General features: G+C 41.5%; 1 long non-coding RNA gene across 1 annotated transcript in view; it reads right to left on the bottom strand.

The window, feature by feature from the left end:
* Positions 1-2733: 2733 nt before the first annotated feature.
* LOC122174789 (uncharacterized) overlaps positions 2734-22840 on the bottom strand; it is a 64855-nt gene continuing 44748 nt past the window's right edge. Inside the window, exon 3 of the long non-coding RNA XR_006177096.2 lies at positions 2734-3866. This is a non-coding gene — a long non-coding RNA (uncharacterized LOC122174789). The remainder of the gene's footprint in view (positions 3867-22840) is intronic.

Below are 22840 nucleotides of genomic sequence, written 5' to 3'. Positions count from 1 at the left end.
TTTCAGTGGACCAAATCTCATGAAAGAAGATTGGGTCTCAAAACAGTTGTAGAATATGTGGTGTCATATTGCTACCCTGAAAGATACTTAACTTGTTCAGCCTTCAGAAATGAATGTCATAAATAGGGCAAGAAAAGCCAGTTCTGGCACAGTATCAGTCCCAGATGACCAAATTCAAACCCAAGGAAGGAAAAAGTGTTTTTTGGAATATACATGTGCAAAGGAAGCACACACAGAAAAAGGTGCTGTGAAGATGTTGAAAGTCAAAGAGAAGTAGCTAGAAGATGTGTGACAAAACAGAATGAATACTTCAGGCAGTTGCAAATTGAAAAGGGAATGCTTGAAAAGGAGCTCTGGAAGGTGAGTTTTTTCCTGTAATGGGCCTGGGAAAAGATGCTAACAATATGTAGAGATTCAGAATGTAAGTGAAGGTGAAGATCCAATGGCAAACACAGACAAAGTTAAAAAAAGAAAAACAAACTGCTACTGGAGGAGCTCTTGATTAGAGCTGGATGGGAAGCAGATTTCCCATACCGCAAAACTTTTCAAGATTTCTGAGATGTCCCTGTTCCTATTCAAACTGTCATCTAGGAAACTAAGACCTTGGGTGGAATGGTGAAGCAGGATGAGAAAGACATCAGAGAGAGGCAGAGCTCCTTCCATTGGAAAATAGCCAGTGGCCTGATGGTTAGGGCACTCACCTTGTAGCTGAGGCACTCAGGTTCAAGCCCTTGCTCTGAATCCCAACCAGCTCTACTTTTGATGTGCATTGATGGTCAGCAGGGTAGAGACAGATCCATCCAGGAGGACAAATACAGCCTACCTCTCATTCAGGATAATTCAATGACCCCCAAAAAGAAAATATGTGAGTTCTTTATGGAGGAAAAAATGCATAGACTCCAGGAAAACAGCCAGTGGTAAAATGACTGTCTCATACGACTCCATTAGAAACTCTGGAAAAGTAAGCCTCCTTAACTTATTGGACGTGGCAATGTTCTGAATCTGACCATAGTAAGATGACAAGCAGTGGAAATTTGCAGGACTATAATGCTTTGTAAGAGAACAAAACTGTATTGACCAAATCCTAAAGTTTAGTCCATCTGAGCTATACTTATTACAATATTCAGTCACCAGTGGGCAGACAGAATGACATTTTGGAATCTCCTCAAGAAAACATGCATGATGTAATTATGAAATTGTGTACTACTTGCTGTATCCTGTTGCTAAGTAGACATATGGCACTCAACCCAGAGAGAAATGTTTATAGGAACCTCCATACCCTCACTCTATTAATATTGTACCATCAACAAAACCTTCAGAAAACTAAAGAAAAACACTTTAGTTTCCCCTAGCTCATGCAGCCTTCTTATTTCTCACAGCAACCAGCTATTGGGAATCTATGAAGAAACACCGTCTGCTGCCCCTCTATCCAAATGTTCTCAGCCCTATTCACTATACTTCTAAAATTTCATACACAAAATTTAGAGAGAAAAAACCCTCTGAAAATAATTATTCCATTTGTTATTGGTGTATGTGAGTGGGGTTTACTTGAGATAACACATACCATATAGCCATTTTGGGAAACTAGTTGCTGGAATGTTATAAAGACAGTAGTTATCCAGGAACATGGGTTGATACAGTAAGGACAATGACTAAAACAAACTTGTGTATGTTTTAATGGATAGTTTTTTTACTAGTAGTTTGAACTACTTTGCTTAACCTGTTGGTGATAAGCAAGAAGCATGTCCTGTCAGATAGCTATCATAATACTAGTAGGTTTGGGGACAGTTGAAGATTTTTGAACTAGGGTTAAGCCTAAACTATATTGGCTCCATCAATAGGGTACTTAAGTTATTGTGATCAGGAAAGTTATATTATAGTTTGTTGAAAATTAGCTTGCATTTTCCATCAGCTGAATTTTGGGGTTGTTCTTGTTCATCTTCATTTTTAGGCTATATGTAAATTTGTTGTCTTAAAATATTGATTTCATTTACAATTTGTGCACTTGATTCTGAACTCGGTGTTACTTTGTTGATTTCCATAGAGTTATTCCTAATTCATAGTGGGATAAGTGAGATCAGAATCAGGTGTTTTGTCTGTAAAATCCTAGAGAGGAAGGATGGCACTGGGCTTGAGCACTAGTGTAGGATGAGAGACTTAGGCTTAACTGCCTGCTCTTCCTCAAACTTCCTGTGTGACCTTGGATGAGTTATGTAGCCTTGCTTTACCTCAATTCCCCATCTGTAAAATGGGAATAGTAGCAAGTATCTACCTCAGAGAGGTGTTATAAGGATAAATATATTAAAGTTTGTGAGGTGTTCAGATACTACAGGGGTCATATAAGTGCATAAAATAGATAAAACCTTGCTTTAACACTGCTCCATAGTTATAACTCATTATCTTTACCTCATTGCTGTTTGTGTTCATTAAAGTGCTTTGATGGGTTTAGGTTTATTTTAAGGAGTTTCACTACACTGGAGAGACATTGTATATTATGTACCATTGCGTAGAACTGCATTGACCGTCTTTCCTTTTCCCACCTCACGGAGCATAGCTGCAAGAGATTGTGTGCCCTTTGTCACATATTTGCTTGATGACTTGTTAATCTGCATTTTCATTTTTGCTACTTACCTGCCAGGTGCTTCTGCAGGGTAGATATGCATATACTGTACTTGGTAACGTAGATGCTTGCCTGATGCATCCACACAACAATTAGTGAGATATAGAAATTCACAAACATTATGATTACATACTTCTATCATATTGTTCAATATTTTTATAATTCCACATTTGATATGTATTTATTGCTCCATTTTAACATTAATTTGTCTTAAGCACAATTTGAATTACATTTAATTCATTTCAGAGTCTGTTCTGACACATCTGACATTTACAGCATCTTTACCGGGGATTCAAGAAAATATTGCATTAAGTATACAGTAGATGCAGAGCAACTGAAAAACCCTGTGTTTAAAAAACAGACAAACATACACAAAGAAGTTCAAAGGCTTTATAATCAATTCCCAGGTTGAACACTGAGTGGATAATAGGGAAAACCCCAGGTGTTACATCTGCTACTATACTTTCAGAAGTTTTATTAAAAATATAATTATGCATTTTTTTTTTTTAAAGCTTTCAGTCCAATCATAAAATTGGAAGTGATGGAAATTGTTGACTTTTACATACAGCTTTCTGTCATCTGAATCCTTGATCTTCCTGGTTTCCTCTGTCTCAGTTACTATGAACATTAAAAATTATTTTCTTGCGACTAGTCAGGTGCCATTTCCCCTTAAGTAGCAGGCATTGCTCATTTAATAGGCCATATGTGCCCCTTTGTGACCTCTCTAACTATTGCACTACACCAAATCTATAATTTCTTTCTTTGGCTTTGGAAAAAGTTGTTGCTAACTTATGGGCACAGGATGTTAGGCCCCCCCCTCATGCAAATACCCTTGTGAGTAACTACGAGTATGGACAGTCCCACTGAATCCTGAAAATGTTTGCAGACTGTAAGATCTCTACATATTAGACAGACAATATGGGTGAGACGAGAGTATCTTTTACTGGATAAGCTTCTGTTGGAGAGAGAGAAGCTTTCAAGCTTACAGAGTTCTTCTCTTTGTAAACTTAAAAGCTCATCTCTGTCACCAATAGAAGCTGGTCCAGTAAAAGATATTACCTCACCCACCTTGTCTCTCTAAATCCAGAGACCAACATGGCTACAACACTGCATACAGATCTCTGGATAGACAGAGTCCTCCCCAGACAGGTCACTTAGTTCAGACTCTTGTCTCCAAGACAATTCTTCCTCTACAGCTGGCTCCAGACAGGGGAATGATTCTTCCTTTCCTCCTTCTGCACCCCATCTGATGGTAAGGAAAAACAAAACAATATTTTGTGATGTTGCAAGCAGCTCGTCCAGGCTTTACTTGAGGGGTGCCAGGCTGCTGTGTTGGTGCTACTGTGGGTTAAATACCACCAAGCAGTTATATTGCAGTTTGCCACCAGATATTTCAAAGCACATAAAGGTTCAGCATGCCATGTGCCAGCAGTGTGCTAGAATTGCTGATTGTATTAGGCTTTCACCCAAAGCTTCTCCAATTTCTCCCTCCTTAGTTCTCTCCTATGGCCCCCACCCTCTTCTCTCTCAATCTGCCAAGATTAAAGGGTCTTTGTGTTCTGCTGTTGAGGCAAATGCAAAGAGAAACCATTATTTATATGCATGCTTCTTGCACTATTCCAGATTAAGAATATTAATAGATGTGAGTGTAGGCCATTGCTTGCCTGCGTCTGTTGGATCAGTAGTGGAGGAGCCAAACTATTTCTTCCTACAGAATTTCTTCCTCTCTCCCTTTTGCATACTTTATGGCAGGTAATATGTTCAACCTAAATTATTGCAGTGCTCCTCTAAATGAAAACATTGTATATAGTGAGGAGTATCTATGTGCCAAGTCCCTTTAATGAACTGCATTTCTTTGGGCCACTTCCCCATAGCTCATCTTAATTGAGTCCTAGCAGCCTGCCAGGAGCTATCCCCTCACTTTCCTGGTCCCTGTTAGCAACTACCTGCCTTAGCTCTTTCAGCCAGCCAGAAGCACCTCTTCCTCCTCTAGTCCCTTCAAGTAGACTGAACTCACCTTAGCCCTGCAGCTCCTTTTATATGAGCCTGCTGGTACCTCATTGGCTGCTCCCTGCAGACTCTCTGATTGGCTGCTTCCCCTGCAGCCACTCTAGCCCACTAAGAGGACCTCTCCACTGCTCCTTTCCTGGCCTGGGTGTGGCAGGATCCTGAGGCCTCCAGCAAGAGGCCTTTGGGCCTAGTCCACCCCATCACAGGGACCCTTACTTAAACTAATATCTTATTCCAGGAAATCAATATGACTGCTCATGAAGTAAGATACTACTAAGTGGGAATGTGTCGCAATCTGCCTGACAATGATTTGGAGTTTAGAATCTATTTTTTTTCAAATGTCAGACTGTGGATTTAAAAAGCATAATATAGCCCCACATTTGGGCTGGGGCTAAAGTATGGGCCACACAAGAATATGCATGGTGACAAAGTTCTTTCATAGAACCTACTGGACTCCAGGTCCAATATTTAAGATGTGTTTAACTGGAAATTATTGTTGCTTGAAATGTGTAAGGTGTGCTAGTGAGCTAACCAAGATCATAAGAATTTGTCCATAGATTACAATATTCTGTAATGAAATAGTAAATGTAATCAGGAATATTTGGGAAGTCCAGCCTATCAGAACTGGCACAGATCTTTCTGATATGACTAAGGGAGTAATATTTAACAATGGATGACAATATCTTTTTCTTGCATCAAGATACTATTTTTTTCACACAGATGGAGAACTGATGTGATGACACCAAGGGAGAGAGTTTGAGGTACTATATCAAATGGAGAAACAAACAGACACAAAACAATCACAACAAGGTGCCTTCATAATGATATTGCATGGCAACAAGTGGTGATGTCACAATAGCAAATCATCATGTTGTAAGGGCCAGAATGTCTTCCTGTGATTATTTTACGGCTCTTTTTTATTCCATTTGAAGACAAAGAGGTTTTTGTAGCTCTTCAATTTTGAGTAGCACCGTGATAGAGAAAACCACTTCAGGTGAATAAGTAACAAGGCTAAGCTGAAAACAATGGGAACAATCTCTTGCAGATGAACTGTAGGCAGAAGCAGAAGGACTGAGCCTGTAGTTGTTGGCCATACATGTAATATTTTCCTTTCTAATAAAATCAAGGGACTAAATCACTTCAAGTGGTAGAAGTTGTACATGAGACTAAAGGTCCAGTGGAATTGGGAGAGGTAGAGTGAGAGGTCTTATTGAATGGTGTATAGTAGGTATGTTGGGTCCTAAGTGGTACTTGTAGGTTCATAACCCCATATTCCCTTGTTCCCTTATGCCTATATTTATGATTAAGGATGGTTCAGTGGTTAGGGCAGTAGCCTGAGGCTTAGGAATCCAGGTTTAGTTCCCTGCTCTGTCACAGGCTGACTGTGGGCAAATCATTTAGTCTCTCTGTGCCACAATTCCCTGTCTGAAAATGGGAATCATAGCACTTTCCTACCTCACAGGGGTGTTGTGAGGATAAATACATTAACGATTGTGAGGTGCTCAGATACTATGGCAATGGGAGCCTGTGATGGGGTGTTCATCCCACACTAGCCTAGAAGGTGCTAATGAGTCTGAGAAGGGGCCAATTAAGCAGATAAGGTACACTTGAGGGGAATTAGGTGGCCTAAGTAACCCCTGATTGATGATGGAGGCCAGATGAGAAGGAACAGGTGTGAGTAGTATAAAGCCAGGAAGTTTGCAGCAGAAAAGGGCTACACTGTAGAATCCTCCAGCTATTCCCTGAGCGGTAGAGAGGGAAAGGAGGAAACAAATGGGGAGAATAGAAATGCAGGGGATCCAGACTCTGAAGGAAGAGTTTACCCCAAAGGGAAATAGAGCAGAAGCCTGAGAGAGCTGGAAAGAGAAATGGCAGCAAGGTGGGAGGTTATAGACCTTGGCTGCTGATTAGATTGTCCCTGAGCTGAAACCCAGAGTAGAGAGTGGGCCTGGGTTTCCCTGCCACACACTGGGGAAGTGGCACAGTCCAGACAGTGAATGGGAAGACTGCTTAAGACAGTTTTTATGGAGACACTTTTATACTCCAGAAGGGGCAAAACGTGTAGTGACCTGGCTGGAGGGCCAAGTGACAAAGAGAGTGCAGCCTGAGTCACAGAGAGAAAAGCAGTAGGGCGTGCAAAACAAGTGACAGAAGGGGGCATTGAATCTGGAAGGAGCTAATCCCCACAGCAGCCAGGTAGAGACATCCCAGCGGTGAGTAAACACCATGACAGGGCTATATTCATATCGAAGGTAGATGTGGCATTTAGGCTTTTTACAAGAGTGTCTTGCTGATGGTCATAAAAGCAAAAGGCGTGGCTGGGGCTATAGGAAAAAGATGGTGTGGCCTTAATGTGGTATCCCCTAGAAAAGCAAACTTTGATTTGGTTCTTAGTTTTGCTCTTCTTTTGGGGTATAACCATGTTTTGCTCTGTGGGCTATTTTAACTACCGGTGAGCAACCACCCACTTGTGATAGTAGAGTGGAGAAGCATTTAGCTGTGGAACAATATATTTCATACATAAAACCTATTTCTGTTCAGTTCACCCATATGCTTCCCCCAATGCGGTATTCTAACTATTGTCTTATCTCTAGCCTTCCTTTTCTCAAACACAAATGAGAGACAGTAAGAAAATGTGGCTGAATAAAATTCAGTGACTATATTTGACAAATTTCACAGGTATTTGTCAAATAACTTATTCAACAAATACTACAGCTGGCCAAATACTATTTGGAGAATATATCATTTGAGGGACACCAGTGATCATTGAATGATATGTTAAATCTTTATTTTTGTTATTCTATCAGCACTAGATTAAATTTGTAAATATTTAAGCCAAGATCTGTATGCCGGGGTGCCTAAAGTTGGGCTCCTAAATTGGTATTTAGGCACCAAATGAAGTGGCTGAGGACCCAGAATCTCTCATTGAAGTAAATAAGTTAGGGCTATGGGAATGGCTGGGTGCAAAGCACCTTTGAAAGCCTTACCACTACTTTAGTCATGTCAATATTGATTGAGGAGTCTTACTTTAGACACCTATTTTCTGGGTATCTTGCCATTATCAAATAGAAAGTTGGTTGTGAATCTTAAAATCAAAGATTGTGTACACTGCAGTGGAGGTGTGAGGTTATGAGAAGTGGTAGCACAGATATTTTCAGCCAGACTAGGAGGCATTGGGTAAAGTTTTCAAGACCTGGTTAAATATATAGGGTCATACAGAAAGTTCCTATGAGTACTTATTGAATTTGGCTGACTTGGGCTGCAAAGATAGCTACATAGCAGTGGTGGATGGAGTGAATCTTGTGTGTTGTTTACTGTTCATAACTTATGTCCCAATAAATGTATATGGGACTCTACAAAATATATATTTCAGTTTAAAGGCTGGATTTTGTGTGTGCGAAGAGATGGAGATGGATGCAACACTTTTGCTTATGCCTGTATGACTCACATAAAAGGCCAATGCAATTGCAGTCTCTGTGCTCAGAGGAGTGCAGGGTGTTCTTTCTCCATGTGCTACTTGTGGGGAAGCAGCTAAAGCAATCAGAAAAGAGGCAAGATCCACCTTTCCCTGTGCTTTTTGCCTGGGGAGCAGTCTGGGTGCAACAGGGAGGGAGGGAAAGGGGTCTTCTGATCTCTACCTAATGGTGGTGTTAATATGAGAGATGCAGCCTCACATTACGTGCAATTTCCCCCCTCTTAACTAAGACTCCCATTAATGATGCCCCAGCTGGATTGTGTGTGGGGAATGAACCTGGGATCTCTAGATCTAAAGCATGAGCCTCTGCAACCAGAGTTATTCGCTTAGGGGTGGTAGTAGATTCATAAACCTTTGTACATGGTCCAGCCTCTAGAAAGGGACAAAATCCACCTTGGGTGAATATGGGTTACCTTGAGAGGCAGGGTGGGCTGGTGGACAGGCCCTGGACAGGGGGTCAAGAGACTTGGGCATCACATCCAGCTCTGCCACTGACTGGCTGTGCAAGTCACTTCCCTCCCAAATGTTCCCCTTCCCACCCTTTGTCTCTTTTCTACTTGCACAGTAAGCTCTTCAGGCTCAGGACTGTCCTTTACTATGTTTTTGTGGCGTAAAAGGACCCCATTCTTGGTTGTGGCTAATAATAATAATAATTAATACTAGTTACATGAGTATATTAGCATTAGCAGAAAATTGGCTAATTGTTTCATCACAATCCATTTCTGGCACTGCAGGACTAGACTAGTTGAAAATTGCCTGAGTCCATTGTTGAGGTGACTAGGAAGATACAGATACACACAGCTGGATGCTTATGAAATTTATTGCTAATAACCAAAAATATCAAACATTAACAAGCCCCAGTTTATAAATATTTTGATTTTTTTTTTAATTATTAAAGGCAGAGTGAATCTGCCATGGAATGGAAGTGGAAGATTATTTCCCCCAAACCAGAGTTATCTAGAGAAACAAGAGCAAGGTGGGTGTTGGGGGGGGGGGCGGTAAAGTCCTATGGGAGGAAGAAGGACTGTAGCTTAGAATATTCTAGAATGGCCGGGCGGGGGAGGGGAGAGAAATACACATTTTCTTTTTAAACAATATCAACTCTAAGTGGTTTTTTTATATCTTTGGCAATATCTGATTGTACTATAATTTGAGGGAGCTCTCTGAGATGATCTACAGAAAGTCCTGATAAGCCCATTTCAGCTCCATAGGATAGGTTCATTGAAATTAATTTACATTTTGAATGTTGCACATTCCATAATAGCTCAGGTACAATAGGCTTTGGAGTGATATGCTGGTTACAAAATTCAGGGGGGTGGGGTGCAGAAGAGGGAGTGGGCTCCTGTGTGGGGCTGGGGATGAAGGGTTTTGGGGGCAGGAGGGGGCACCGGGCTGGAGCCAAGGGGTTTGGACTATGGGAGTGGGCTCAGGGCTGGTGGCTGGGGGTGTGGGCTCTGGGATTAGGATGGGGGGTGTTGGGGTGCTGGCAGGGCCGGCACTTCCACTAGGCAACCCTAGGCTGTTGCCTAGGGTGGCAGGATTTGGGGGGCGGCATTTTGCCGCCCTCGGCGGAAATTCGGCAGTGGGGGGTCCTTCCGCTCCAGATCTTCAGCGGAAATTAGGTGGCGGGTCCTTCACTCGCTCTGGGACCCGCCGCCAAAGTGCCCCGAAGACGCGGAGCGGAAGGACCCCTGCCGCCGAATGCTCAGAGGAGGAGCGCTGCTGCCTAGGGTGGCAAAAACCCTGGTGCCGCTCCTGGGTGCAGGAAGGGACTCAGGGCTGGTGCAGGTGGTTGGGGTGCGGGATCTGGGAGGGAGTTTGGGTGTGGGAGTGGGCTCAGGGCTGGGGCTGAGATACAGACCTCTATGCAGTGACCCCTGCATTAGTAGCCTCAGGACTTGAATGTTGAGGCTGGAAATGGAGCCACCCAATCTGAAAAGAGTTCTAACTGGTGTAAAACAGAGCAGCCCTCCTGCTCAGCTACACAGGTTACCATGAACAAATCACTGTTGGGCTCTGCTCTTTGCATTGCTTCCCCGTTAAATACAAAGTCTAGTTCAAGGTTTCTGTCATGAGTGACCTGTTCTGACTAGCTTTACTTGGATTATCTTTTTCCTGCTGAAAAGTTAATCTCTTCATTGAAGACCAAACATGTTTTGCCCACTATTTTTTAGTTTTGGAGATCTTGGTTTTTTCAATGAAAATTTTCAAGGAAAGTAGACGCTTTCTGAAAAAAGATTCGAAGCCCTACATGGGACTGGCTCTAATCACTGGAAAGATTGCCTCGCCCTCCCTGACCATTATATCTCATGATATCTCAATTGCCTTGAAACAATTAAACTAGTCATTAAAAGGGGATGGTTCATAAGCACTGAAGGCAAAACTTTAGCAGGAGTTGAACCTAGACTAGGGAACTCAGTTTTTCCATAGAGGAGAATGACCACTGACCTCATCACTTCCAGAACAAAATGCAAAACTTATTTCTTCAACTTAACTTTTCCTCATGCACATCTGCACAGACTCTTAAAAACTCGCAAACTAATCAAACTACTTCTTGCTGGGAAGGAAGAAAGAGGTTGCTACTGACATTTCTATTCTTAAATACTTGGATTGTGCTCAAGGTACATTGGTGATAAGGGCCATATGAACATAGGGATTTGTATTTCATAGAGTCCTTCAATTTGCAATTAAGTGTGTTCCCTTTTAACATCTTGGGACTTGATCCTGCACTTCTTCCACAGTTCATAATTCCCATTTATTTTAATAGGAGTAAAAAGAAGGTGGTATGAGCCCTTATTCCCATGCCTTCTGGCATCCCTTGGTTAAGGCCTCAGGCTCTGGATTCTATTCTGCAGTGTGTGTACTCCTCATTCCCAGATTGAACTGACTTGTTCACAGATTGCCCGCGCCTTCAGTGAAAGGACGTGGTTGCTGCTGTTAATGGGCTTCTGTAATTAAAAGAACTTGCACTTGTTAATAAGTAGAATAGGTCTCTTTAATAAGCTCATATATTAACTGTATTTCCTTTTATTGTGAATGGCCTTAATATATTCTAGTAGCACCACGCGGATTAGTAAAGGGGAAATTGAGAATGTGGCTCAAACCATATAGAACCGGAAGGGACCTTGAGAGGTCATCTAGTCCATTCCCCTGCACTCAAGGCAGGACTAAGCATTATCTAGACCATCCTCGACAAGTGTTTGTCCAACCTGCTCTTAAAAATCCCCAATGTTGGAGATTTTACCACCTCCCTAAGCAATTTATTCCAGGTTCTTATTTAACCACTATATATCTATATCCTAGATATACGCACATTTTAGGGAAGAATCTCTGCATAGCTTTCAGAGTAGCAGCCGTGTTAGTCTGTATCCGCAAAAAGAACAGGAGTACTTGTGGCACCTTAGAGACTAACAAATTTATTAGAGCATAAGCTTTCGTGGACTACAGCCCACTTCTTCGGATGCAACCGAAGAAGTGGGCTGTAGTTCACGAAAGCTTATGCTCTAATAAATTTGTTAGTCTCTAAGGTGCCACAAGTACTCCTGTTCTTTCTGCATAGCTTGACAATTAAAGGGTCCATCATTATTTTCTCCAGGCAGAACTTCTAGTCCTGTCTCTTATGTTAAATAGTAAATATTGCATAGCTGTGATTCCCTCTCTCCCCCGCCCCCATGCTTTATGCTAAACTAAAAGATCAGCATATCTTGTGTAAGATAAGGTGTTCTAAAACAGTAATTAATAACTTCTTATGCACAGTGAAAGATTGTACAGTTCTAAATAATGTTTTTTTAATATTGCAGCAGGACCCAAATAGCCATTTAAAAGTTGAAAATCCTACCAGCAAACTGAGGAACTGATTTACTAAGTGGTTACCAACTAACATCAGCATGATATTGTACAGGATAAATACAGCATAGCATTCCTTCTTTCGTCATTAGTACTTCTAGGATGAAAAGACACATTTTAAAGATAAATCAAAAAGTTAAATCCTAGGAAGGGCTATTTCTTCCTAGAAACTCAGTGCAAAGTATATTTTCAATAGTGTCCTACACCCTCATCCTGAAATCCGATCCACACATGTGGCCCCTTGCAGAGTCCCATTACCCTGGTCTGTTCTTGAATGTGTGCTTAATTAAGATGTAGTACTGCAATTATTGTATCTTCTAAATACAGATATTATATAAATGAACTATATTCTGTTATGTATACTGGCAAAAAACAGCTAATGTATTTTCTATCATTTCATATTAGTAGGCTGCATTAGATATGTAATCTTCCAGAAATTGGAATACCAGAAACACTTGTAAGTTTCTTCTCCTGAATATGGTTCCATTTATGTAAAGACCTAAATATATGTTTACATGTGTGTCATGATGACATAAATATTTGACATTTGTAATTTACACTAGTTGTAACAGGGCAGCCTGCCCCTCTAAGGGCTAGGAGATCTGGGTCCAGTCAGCCCTGTTCAGTTAGCCCTGTCCTGCTACACTTATCCTGGTGGTTGGACCTAAGAGAAGGAAATCCCAGCAGTTAGGCTGCTCCAGTGTGGGGCAGGAAGGCTGAGCTTGAGTGGGAGCTGGCTGAGGGACAAGGCCTGACAGAGGCCCCAGGTATACCTGACCCAGATGGTTGGGTTGATTGGTGCCAGTGGTTAGACAGACAGGATGTTGTTGCTGGAAACCTGCCTGCAAGGAAGATTGCTGAAGGCTGACCCCAACAGGGCCAGGTTGTTTAGGTGTTTTTGGACTTGGAGTAAGTGACTCTGTTTACTCCAGAAGAGGTTGAATGCTTTAAAGTGGCTTAGCCTCAGGGCAAGTCATAGTTATGGCTGGAGTAGGCCAAAGAGCATGATGGGGTAGCTGAGGTAGAAGTACGACAATACTACACAGTGAGGGGGCGCTTTGGGATAGTGAGTTGTTGTACATTATGTGCAAACACTTTAAAACTTTATTTAAGATTGTTTTGGTTTTTGGGAGGGGATGGGGGGGGTGAAAAGGACTCTCATCTATTTCTAGGATTTTAAGTTTTGGACTTCTAGATAACCAGTTTAGTCACAAACAGAACCAAATGTACTTCTCTCATATTAATGAAGTCCAGTCTAATTAGACTATATCTTGCCTTAATGCTCTCTAGATAGTGTCTTTAATTTCAATTTTTCTTGCTTATCATGTAACACAATAAATATGGTACAGATGTGACATTCCAGGATTGTGTGAATACATGGTGAAAGAACATGCCATCTGCACAACTGTTTTTCTTATTGTGTGCACTGTTGACAGTCATATGCTCAAACAGTCGCAGCACACTCTAAAATCCACAGATATGCAACAGATTTTTGGATGCATATGAAGTTCACAATTTCTTCACTTTACTATTCTTAGATTGTAATCTCTTTGGGGACTGTGACTATCACTTACCATGTGTTTGTACAATGCGACCAACACCCTAATGGGGGGCCTCTAGCTGCTGTCACAGTAGAAAGAATAACTTCCATACTCCTGTGAGCATACTTGTCAGCACCTCACAAGGTGTGCAGTGTGCATTTGTGTAATCAGCCACAGTGGCTGTGGGAAAAGGAACTATTCTCAGTTCTTAAGTTCACTTTTAATTTAGACCAAAAGGAAGAAATGGAAACGTACATTTTCTGAGACAGACCAAGTTTTGACGTTCTTTAAAAACAAGTTTCTTACAGAAGTAACACTTGCAGAGTCTCCTTCTGAGATATCATTACTTTAATCAGAAGCAATATAAATTTGAGTTGTTCTAGCTTTTCAGGGAGTAGTAGTGAATATAGCATTTAATCAGTTTGGGTGAGAAATTAGCCAATTTGTTTGGAGAGGTATTGACTCAAAAGTAAATGGGTGTAAGGCTTTTAGGTACAGTTTGGTATAGATAGGCTCTGCCTCATCTCCAGACCTCAAAATGAACATAAGGAAACACATGCTTTCTTATTCTGGTAATAAACTCTGAATCAACTTAAAATGTGACAAATGCTGCTTGTATTTCATTTTGTGAAGTAAGCCCAAATAGGGAGTGAAATCCTGAAGGGTGCATAGGCCCCCATTTTCTGCATAGAGCTAATCTTTGCATCAGCTGAACCAATTTTCAGAAGAGGGTGCAGAATAGCTAGTCTGATCCTTGGTCACATCTTGCAAAGTCCCAGAAGAGGACTTTGCTCATACAGTTTGCTCATACAGATTAACTCCTCATTGCCTTCACTGGCCTGTGTATATCTTGATTCCTTTTTCTCATATGGAGTGAGTTTTGCTTTGAAAATTCATCGTAAAATTAATGGAGACTGGAATTGAAATATATGGTTGTACAAAAGCTCAATTTTCCTTAATAGAAAAGTTCTAGAAAATGTAATAGTGATGAAACCAAGAGGGTTCTACAGTAAGTATTCTAACCATTAGTCTACAATTGAATAGGAATTATATCTCTGCTAGAGAATTCACTAGGTTGGTCTAAAGTTATAGCAAGGTTATCATTCCCTATTAAATTTGGCAGCTTTTTGTAAGGGTGGTGCACTCTAATAAATACTTCTTTCCTAAATGCCCACATTTAAAATAAATCTACTGAAGTTCCTAATTGTTTGTAATACAGGCATTTTACTGAATAGTGTGAATAGAAAAGTGGCACTAGTCAGTATTTAACGGGAGAAATGCAGAAGGTTAGCACATTTTGAGAATAAAGCTCTCATTGATTAGAAATTTGTGAAGGTCGCCGCCATCTAGTGATGAGATCTTGAAGATGTTGCTGAGAGCTAAACTGTACCAATATACTACTAGATATTAGTGGGCCCCTTTGTTTTTATACTCGCTTATCAGATTAGTTGCACACTGGACAATAGAACCATTGCTTCTTTTCTCTTATGTGCCTTCTGGCAGAAGAATTATTTGAGAAAGGGAGAGACTGGAAAAAGGTTTAAGGTATCTATACATGAGGATGAAGATTTTTTTTTTTTTTAGATACTCCTTAGTATCCTTACAATCCTAAACAGAAAGGAACTTTGTTTTAGTTGTGGGTTATTGACAAAAAAAATACTGTTCTGTTCCAAATTCTAAATCTTTAAGTAAGAAATGGTTAATAACAATACAAAGTGATAACCTAACTATATAAATACTGTTGTAAGGCAAGTCCTGAAGATGCTCACAAACAGAGAACTGATAATAAAAATCATAATTATAAGCTGCCCCCTACTGAAAGACTTGGGGAAACTTCACAATATAATGCAAACAAATATAATTAAATCTCTTTGGGGTCTTGATCCAGCAAAGCACTTTTAAGTACCTGCTTTGCTTTAAGGATGTGAGAAATCACAGTGCTTAACTGCTTTGGTGAAGCAGGGCCTAACATTTAAACAAAACTAATCAATGTTAATACAAAGAGAATATGATGTGTATAGGAATAGGGTAGTATCCCTTTAAATAGTTTGAGCCCTCTAATGGCATACTCTGCTTCAGAAGCTGTCAAGAACTAGTCAGAGCAGTAGTATGTGTGCAGTTAGGCCTTGCATGTTTGTAAATGTTTAGTAAACAGTTATTTGGGACCCAATTGTGCTGGTGTGATTTCTTCATTTGTCTTTTGTTGTGTAAAGAGCAAAAGACACAACGGAGAAGAAAACAAGGAGAGTGGTGCAAAGAGTTTGTGAAATATAAGACCATCAGTCGTCATACTAGAAACATCCTCACAAAAGAGGTTGAGGTAACTTTCAGATATGGAAGAAGATGAATTCAAGAATGTTAATGCAAACTGAGTTCTGTGCTCTATGGCTGCAGTGGGCCTATGCCACATTTGCCCGTGGACCTAAGATGTGAGGAATCCTCAAAAGATAAAAGGTGTCTGAACATTGATACCGATCAGGTATCCAGGAGAATTTTGTGGCTGTACAGCCCAGATCGAACTTTGCGACGTGGCTTTTTTTGTGCCTCCAGAGCGTTGCTCCAATTCAGAGGCCTCCTTAGGCATTGACTGTAGAGCTGCTCCGTTAAGAGATCTGAAGACCGTGTTGTCTCAAAGTCTGTCCATCATTTTATAGACCAAGTAAGAACTGAGGGTGAACATAAGGTTGTGGCTGCTCACACCAGTGAGCAAATGTGCTGCTGCATTCAGAACAAGCAGCAGGAATTGGAGATGTGCTGCTACGAGAGAATTACAATCATCATGCCTCATGACCACAAGGGATAATATGCTACTGTTGCTAGGTCATAGTGATCTAAATAAGGCTGCAACTTGTGCATCTGAAATCTACTTGCTTGCCAAAGCTGATGACCACCTGCCAGCCAATGTCTGCTGACCTTTGCATGAAAATGACATGATCAAAAGTATCACCACGAGGCTTCGGTTCATTCATTATCTCAAAATGAGTCCCTTCATAGCCAGGATATGAAGGAATAGAGCATCCTCAGAGCAATGGCCTTGACCAACCAACAAGACTTCTGAATTCCCGCGGTATGTATCCGAGCAATGTAATTTGGTCTAGTTTGTATATTTAGTCTAAATGTATTATAATTGATTTGCATTTCTGCCTGTGGCCCAAACATCTTGTCTTAACTTTCCTCTAGGTCAGACACTGGATGTGCAGGACCAAAGGGATGCTAAAGTGTGATGGAGACTATAGTCTCTTGGAACTGTCTGTAGGGAACCCAGATTTGTTTTTGGCAGTCTCTGTGATGCTGCACACCCCTGTGCGCATTGTTGGCAACAGGGATTGAATCTGGGATTTCTGTATCTAAAACACAAGTCTGTTACCTGAGCTAAAACACCAACCTCTATTAACCAGGACTGCAGCAGGCTTGACAACCTCTGTCTGTGGTCCAGTGACCACTAGAGCGGGACATAGCACCACATTGAATGGGTTACACCTACAGTACCTTTTCTAGTGTTTCTTCCAGTCCATGTAGCTAAACTTCTAGTGGCAATAATTTTATTAGGGAACAACATGCCTTCAACAGCATGAGAGGGTTACAGCCCACCACTGGCTTGGGTTCCCAGAAAAGACTGTAGGCATTACCAACAGGAGATCTAAGGAGCATTGGCCACCTGGTCCATATCTCATAGAATCATAGAATATCAGGGTTGGAAGGGACCTCAAGAGGTCATCTTGTCCAACCCCCTACTCAAAGCAGGACCAATTCCCAACTAAATCATCCCAGCCAGGGCTTTGTCAAGCTGGGCCTTAAAAACCTCCAAGGAAGGAGACTCCACCACCTCCCTAGGTAACGCATTCCAGTGTTTCACCACCCTCCTAGTGAAATAGTTTTTCCTAATATCCAACCTGGACCTCCCCCACTGCAACTTGAGACCATTGCTCCTTGTTCTGTCATCTGCCACCACTGAGAACAGCCGAGCTCCATCCTCTTTGGAACCCCCCTTCAGGTAGTTGAAGGCTGCTATCAAATCCCCCCTCATTCTTCTCTTCTGGAGACTAAACAATCCCAGTTCCCTCAGCCTCTCCTCATAAGTCATGTGCTCCAGACCCCCTAATCATTTTTGTTGCCCTCCGTTGGACTCTTTCCAATTTTTCCACATCCTTCTTGTAGTGTGGGGCCCAAAACTGGACACAGTATTCCAGATGAGGCCTCACCAATGTCAAATAAAGGGGAACAATCACGTTCCTCGATCTGCTGGCAATGCCCCTACTTATACAGCCCAAAATGCCATTAGCCTTCTTGGCAACAAGAGCACACTGTTGACTCATATCCAGCTTCTCGTCCACTGTGACCCCTAGGTCCTTTTCTGCAGAACTGCTACCTAGCCATTCGGTCCCTAGTCTGTAGCAGTGCATGGGATTCTTCCGTCCTAAGTGCAGGACTCTGCACTTGTCCTTGTTGAACCTCATCAGGTTTTTTTTGGCCCAATCCTCTAATTTGTCTAGGTCTCTCTGTATCCGATCTCTACCCTCTAGCGTATCTACCACGCCTCCTAGTTTAGTATCATCTGCAAACTTGCTGAGAGTGCAGTCCACACCATCCTCCAGATCATTAATAAAGATATTAAACAAAACCGGCCCCAGGACCAACCCTTGGGGCACTCCGCTTGAAACCGGCTGCCAACTAGACATGGAGCCATTGATCACTACGCGTTGAGCCCGACGATCCAGCCAGCTTTCTATCCACCTTACAGTCCATTCATCCAGCCCATACTTCTTTAACTTGGCGGCAAGAATACTGTGGGAGACCATATCAAAAGCTTTGCTAAAGTCAAGGAATAACACATCCACTGCTTTCCCCTCATCCACAGAGCCAGTTATCTCATCATAGAAGGCAATTAGGTTAGTCAGGCACGACTTCCCCTTCATGAATCCATGCTGACTGTTCCTGATCACTTTCCTCTCTTCTAAATGTTTCAGAATTGATTCCTTGAGGACCTGCTCCATGATTTTTCCAGGGACTGAGGTGAGGCTGACTGGCCTGTAGTTCCCCTGATCCTCCTCCTTCCCTTTTTTAAAGATGGGCACTACATTAGCCTTTTTCCAGTCATCTGGGTCCTCCCCCGATCGCCATGAGTTTTCAAAAATAATGGCTAATGACTCTGCAATCTCACCTGCCAACTCCTTTAGCACCCTCGGATGCAGCGCATCCGGCACCATGGACTTGTGCACGTCCAGTTTTTCTAAATAGTCCCGAACCACTTCTTTCTCCACAGAGGGCTGGTCACCTTCTCCCCATACTGTACTGCCCAGTGCAGCAATCTGGGAGCTGACCTTGTTCGTGAAGACTGAGGCAAAAAAATCATTGAGTACATTAGCTTTTTCCACATCCTCGGTCACTAGGTTGCCTCCCTCATTCAGTAAGGGGCCCACACTTTCCTTGATTTTCTTCTTGTTGCTAACATACCGGAAGAAACCCTTCTTGTTACTCTTAACATCTCTTGCTAACTGCAACTCCAAGTGTGATTTGGCCTTCCTGATTTCACTCCTGCATGCCTAAGCAATATTTTTATACTCCTCCCTGGTCATTTGTCCAATCTTCCACTTCTTGTAAGCTTCTTTTTTGCATTTAAGATCAGCAAGGATTTCACTGTTTAGCCAAGCTGGTCGCCTGCCATATTTACTATTCTTTCTACACATCGGGATGGTTTGTTCCTGCAAGCGCAATAAGGATTCTTTAAAATACAGCCAGCTCTCCTGGACCCCTTTGCCCTTCATGTTGTTCTCCCAGGGGATCCTGCCCATCTGTTCCCCGAGGGAGTCAAAGTCTGCTTTTCTGAAGTCCAGGGTCCGTATTCTGCTGCTCTCCTTCCTTCCTTGTGTCAGGAAGGGCACCTCTTCATAACCCCTCTTCTTCTGTTTCATCTCCCTGTGCTGATTATGACAGGCATTGAGAACAAAGTTCATGTTTTTACACTGTTGCTAGTGTTCAGTGCTGGCACATTTGATTGGATCCCTTTAAAACAGTGTACTGCCAAAGGGTATCTTTTTTTTCCCCTCCCACCCTTTTTCCTTTACAGATGGCAAGAGCTTTTAATGTGTTTTCAGTGTGAGACATGCCAGAATCTGTTGCTTAACAGATTGTATTCCACATGGAAAGTGCTTAATCATTTAATTAAGCAATAAGACACTAGGCAATTAATGCATGTCCTGAGTGTGCTGCAAGACACAGGGCAGAAGTCTGAGTGACTTCAATCACCCTAGAAGTGTATTAAAGCTTTGATAATGTGCATCCTGGAGTGTCCAATTGCTGTCCTAATATGGAGTTTCTTTATTTGAAGGGACTTTTAAAAAAATTAAAACACTCTTCTTTTGTTTTTTTGTAGTGACTATAATTTTCTTTGGGGAAAAATATTATTGATGCAGGACCCATGACATGCCTGGACTCTGTCTAATTCTCACTGATGATCTTGGCTCTTTTCTCTGCCAGTATAGTACTGCTAGTCTACCTGGCTCTCAGCCTTGCACAATAATAATTAGAGCTGTATATATTTTTTTCTAAATTTGAAATTTTTGTATGAAAAGGGACTCTCTTTGCACACAATTTTCCCATTTCTGACCAGCTCTCCTAACATATTCCTTGCATTAGAGGATTTCAAAGTGCTTCACAAACATTTATGAATTAGTCTCACAACACCTCTATCAGATGCACAGGAGTTGTTGATCTCATTTGAAACTAAGGCACTGAAAAGTTAAATGACTTATCCAAGGAAGTGAGGAAGTCCATGTCAGCCGTTTTCTAAAGGTGGGTGGAATAATAGAAAAACTATTCCTAAATACTTTTATATAGTCAACTTTTTGACTACTATTCTGCTTCATAATCTGGGTAATTAATGAAGAAAATTGTTGAATAGTTTCCTATAAAATATCGCGATCTGCTGAACAATTTTTTTTGTATTATTTGACCGGCTCTAATGGCATTTTGAAAATGCAATATAGGACAAAGCTATTATCGATAACTTTAAGTAGCAGATATAATTGTTCCAATTGTATCTCATAGCATCTAAAGTATTCAGATTAAGAGCAATTTCCTTGATCACTTAATGTCCTGGCAGATAGGCTAATATGGCAGATTTTCCCCAAAAACCTTTAACCATTCTTGCATATGACAAATTACTGCACTGAATTCCAAGTAACTGTGTTTAAAGTGCTACATACATTCCTTTGATTATGAAGTATTGTAACTAATGCACTACGGCAAACTTCATCTTTCTTTACTTTTACTGTGGGGAGTGGTTGTGGAAGGACTGGCCACCCATCATCTAGTTTGAGGCCCCTCCAACTTTTGTCTACCTGTTGACTATCATGACTGCACTTCCCTCCAAAGATAACTTCCCTAAGGAGGGCCAGTGCCGAAAGGGAACAACTTGGGGCTGTGGTAGAAATGGGGCAGGGTGCCAGATTGTGGTGGTAGACAACCTGTCTTTAAGACCAAACCTTCTTCAAATATTTCTTCATCAATCCAACCCACTTACCTCTGTAAGGAGCACTCTTGCTTCACAGGGCACTGTTGCACCCAGAGTTTTCAGTGTCCAATGCTGGATGCTCAGACACCACAATGATGAGGGCCATATAAGACTGTATATGGTAGGTAGATGTGATTATTACTTGTCTTCCTCATTTTGTTTCTACAGCCCAGTTTCTCAGGGTATGGCTACACTAGAAAGGCTACAGTAGAGACATTTATTACTGTGATGGAAGGAGTTCTTCTGTCACTGTAGTAAATCCACCTCCTGGGAGGCAAGAACTAGGTCAATGGAAGAATGTTTTTCTCTTGACCTAGCAGTGTCTACACTGGGGATTAGGTCAGTTTAATTAAATTGCACAGGTCATGAAACTTTTCTCAGTTCTGAGCAATGTAGGTAAGCCAGCCTAACTCTGCAGTGTAGACCAGTGCTCATTCTGGGCTACCAGGGCCTGACCCCTGCTGTAATCAGACTTATGGGTGTTCTCTCACTCTGTCAGTGCATCCAATATTCCTTCTCTCTCTCTTTCTGACTTGCCTTGTTTCAAGTACAGTCCCAACGATGTTCTCACAAGTAAATGAGGGAACTGTGGTCGAGATGAAATTACTATAAGGGGGGTGTGCACAAATGGTTGAAAGACTGTACTCAAAGAGTAGTTCTTGATAATTCTCTGAACTGGGAGGGTGTGTCTAGTGGCATCCCACATTCCTAGGTCTGATACTAGTCAGTATTTTAATTAATGACTCGTATAATGGGGTTTGCTTAAAAAAATTGCATATGACACCAAGATGGGAGGGGTTTCCTAGCACTTTTAAGCACAGGATTGGAATTCAAAATGATGGTAACAAATTGGAGAACTGGTCTGAAATGAAAAAGATGAAATTAAATAAGTACAAGAGCAAAGTACTTCACTTAGGAAGGAAAAATCAAATCCACAACTACAAAATGGGGAATAACTGCTAGACAACAGGTTTCAGAGTGGTAGCCGTGTTCGTCTGTATGAGCAAAAAGAACGAGGAGTACTTGTGGCACCTTAGAGACTAAACACATTTATTTGGGCATAAGCTTTCGTGGGCTAAAACCCACTTCATCAGATGCATGCAGTGGAAAATACAGTAGGAAGACCTATATACACAGAGAATGGCAACACCCATTTTTTCATGTTCTCTGTGTATATATATCTTCCTACTGTATTTTTCACTGCATGCATCTGATGAAGTGAGTTTTAGCCCACGAAAGCTTATGCCCAAATAAATGTTTAGTCTCTAAGATGCCACAAGTACTCCTTGTTCTTTTTGCTAGACAATAGTTCTACTGAAAAGGATCTGGGAATTATAGTGGATCACAAATTGTATGAGTCAACAATGTGATACGTCTGCAAAAAAAGGCTGTCATTCTGGGGTGTATTATTAATTGTCCTTCTCTACTTGGCATTGGTCAGGCCTCAGCTGGAGTACTGTGTCTAATTCTGGGCACACAATTTTGGAAGGATGTGGACAAATTGGAAAGAGTCCAGAGGAGAGCAACAAAAATGATAAAAAGTTTAGAAAACCTGACCCATGAGGAATGTTCTCTTCCTCCCCCCACCCCCCAAACTAACAAACCTGGGCACATTTGGTCTTGAGAAAAGAAGACTGAGGGGGGGGACCTTATAACAGTCTTCAAATATGTTAAGGGTTGTCAGAAAGCAGATGATCATTTCTCTATGTCCACAGATGGTTGGACAAGAAGTAATGGGCTTAGTCTGCAGCAAGGGAGATTTAGGTTAGATATTAGGAAACTCTTTCCAACTATGAGGGTAGTTAAGCTCTGGACTAGGCTTCCAAGAGTGGTTG

This window comes from Chrysemys picta, chromosome 1 (genome assembly GCF_011386835.1).
Source record: "Chrysemys picta bellii isolate R12L10 chromosome 1, ASM1138683v2, whole genome shotgun sequence".
NCBI lineage: Eukaryota > Metazoa > Chordata > Testudines > Emydidae > Chrysemys > Chrysemys picta.
This window is presented reverse-complemented; position numbering and strand designations above follow the sequence as displayed.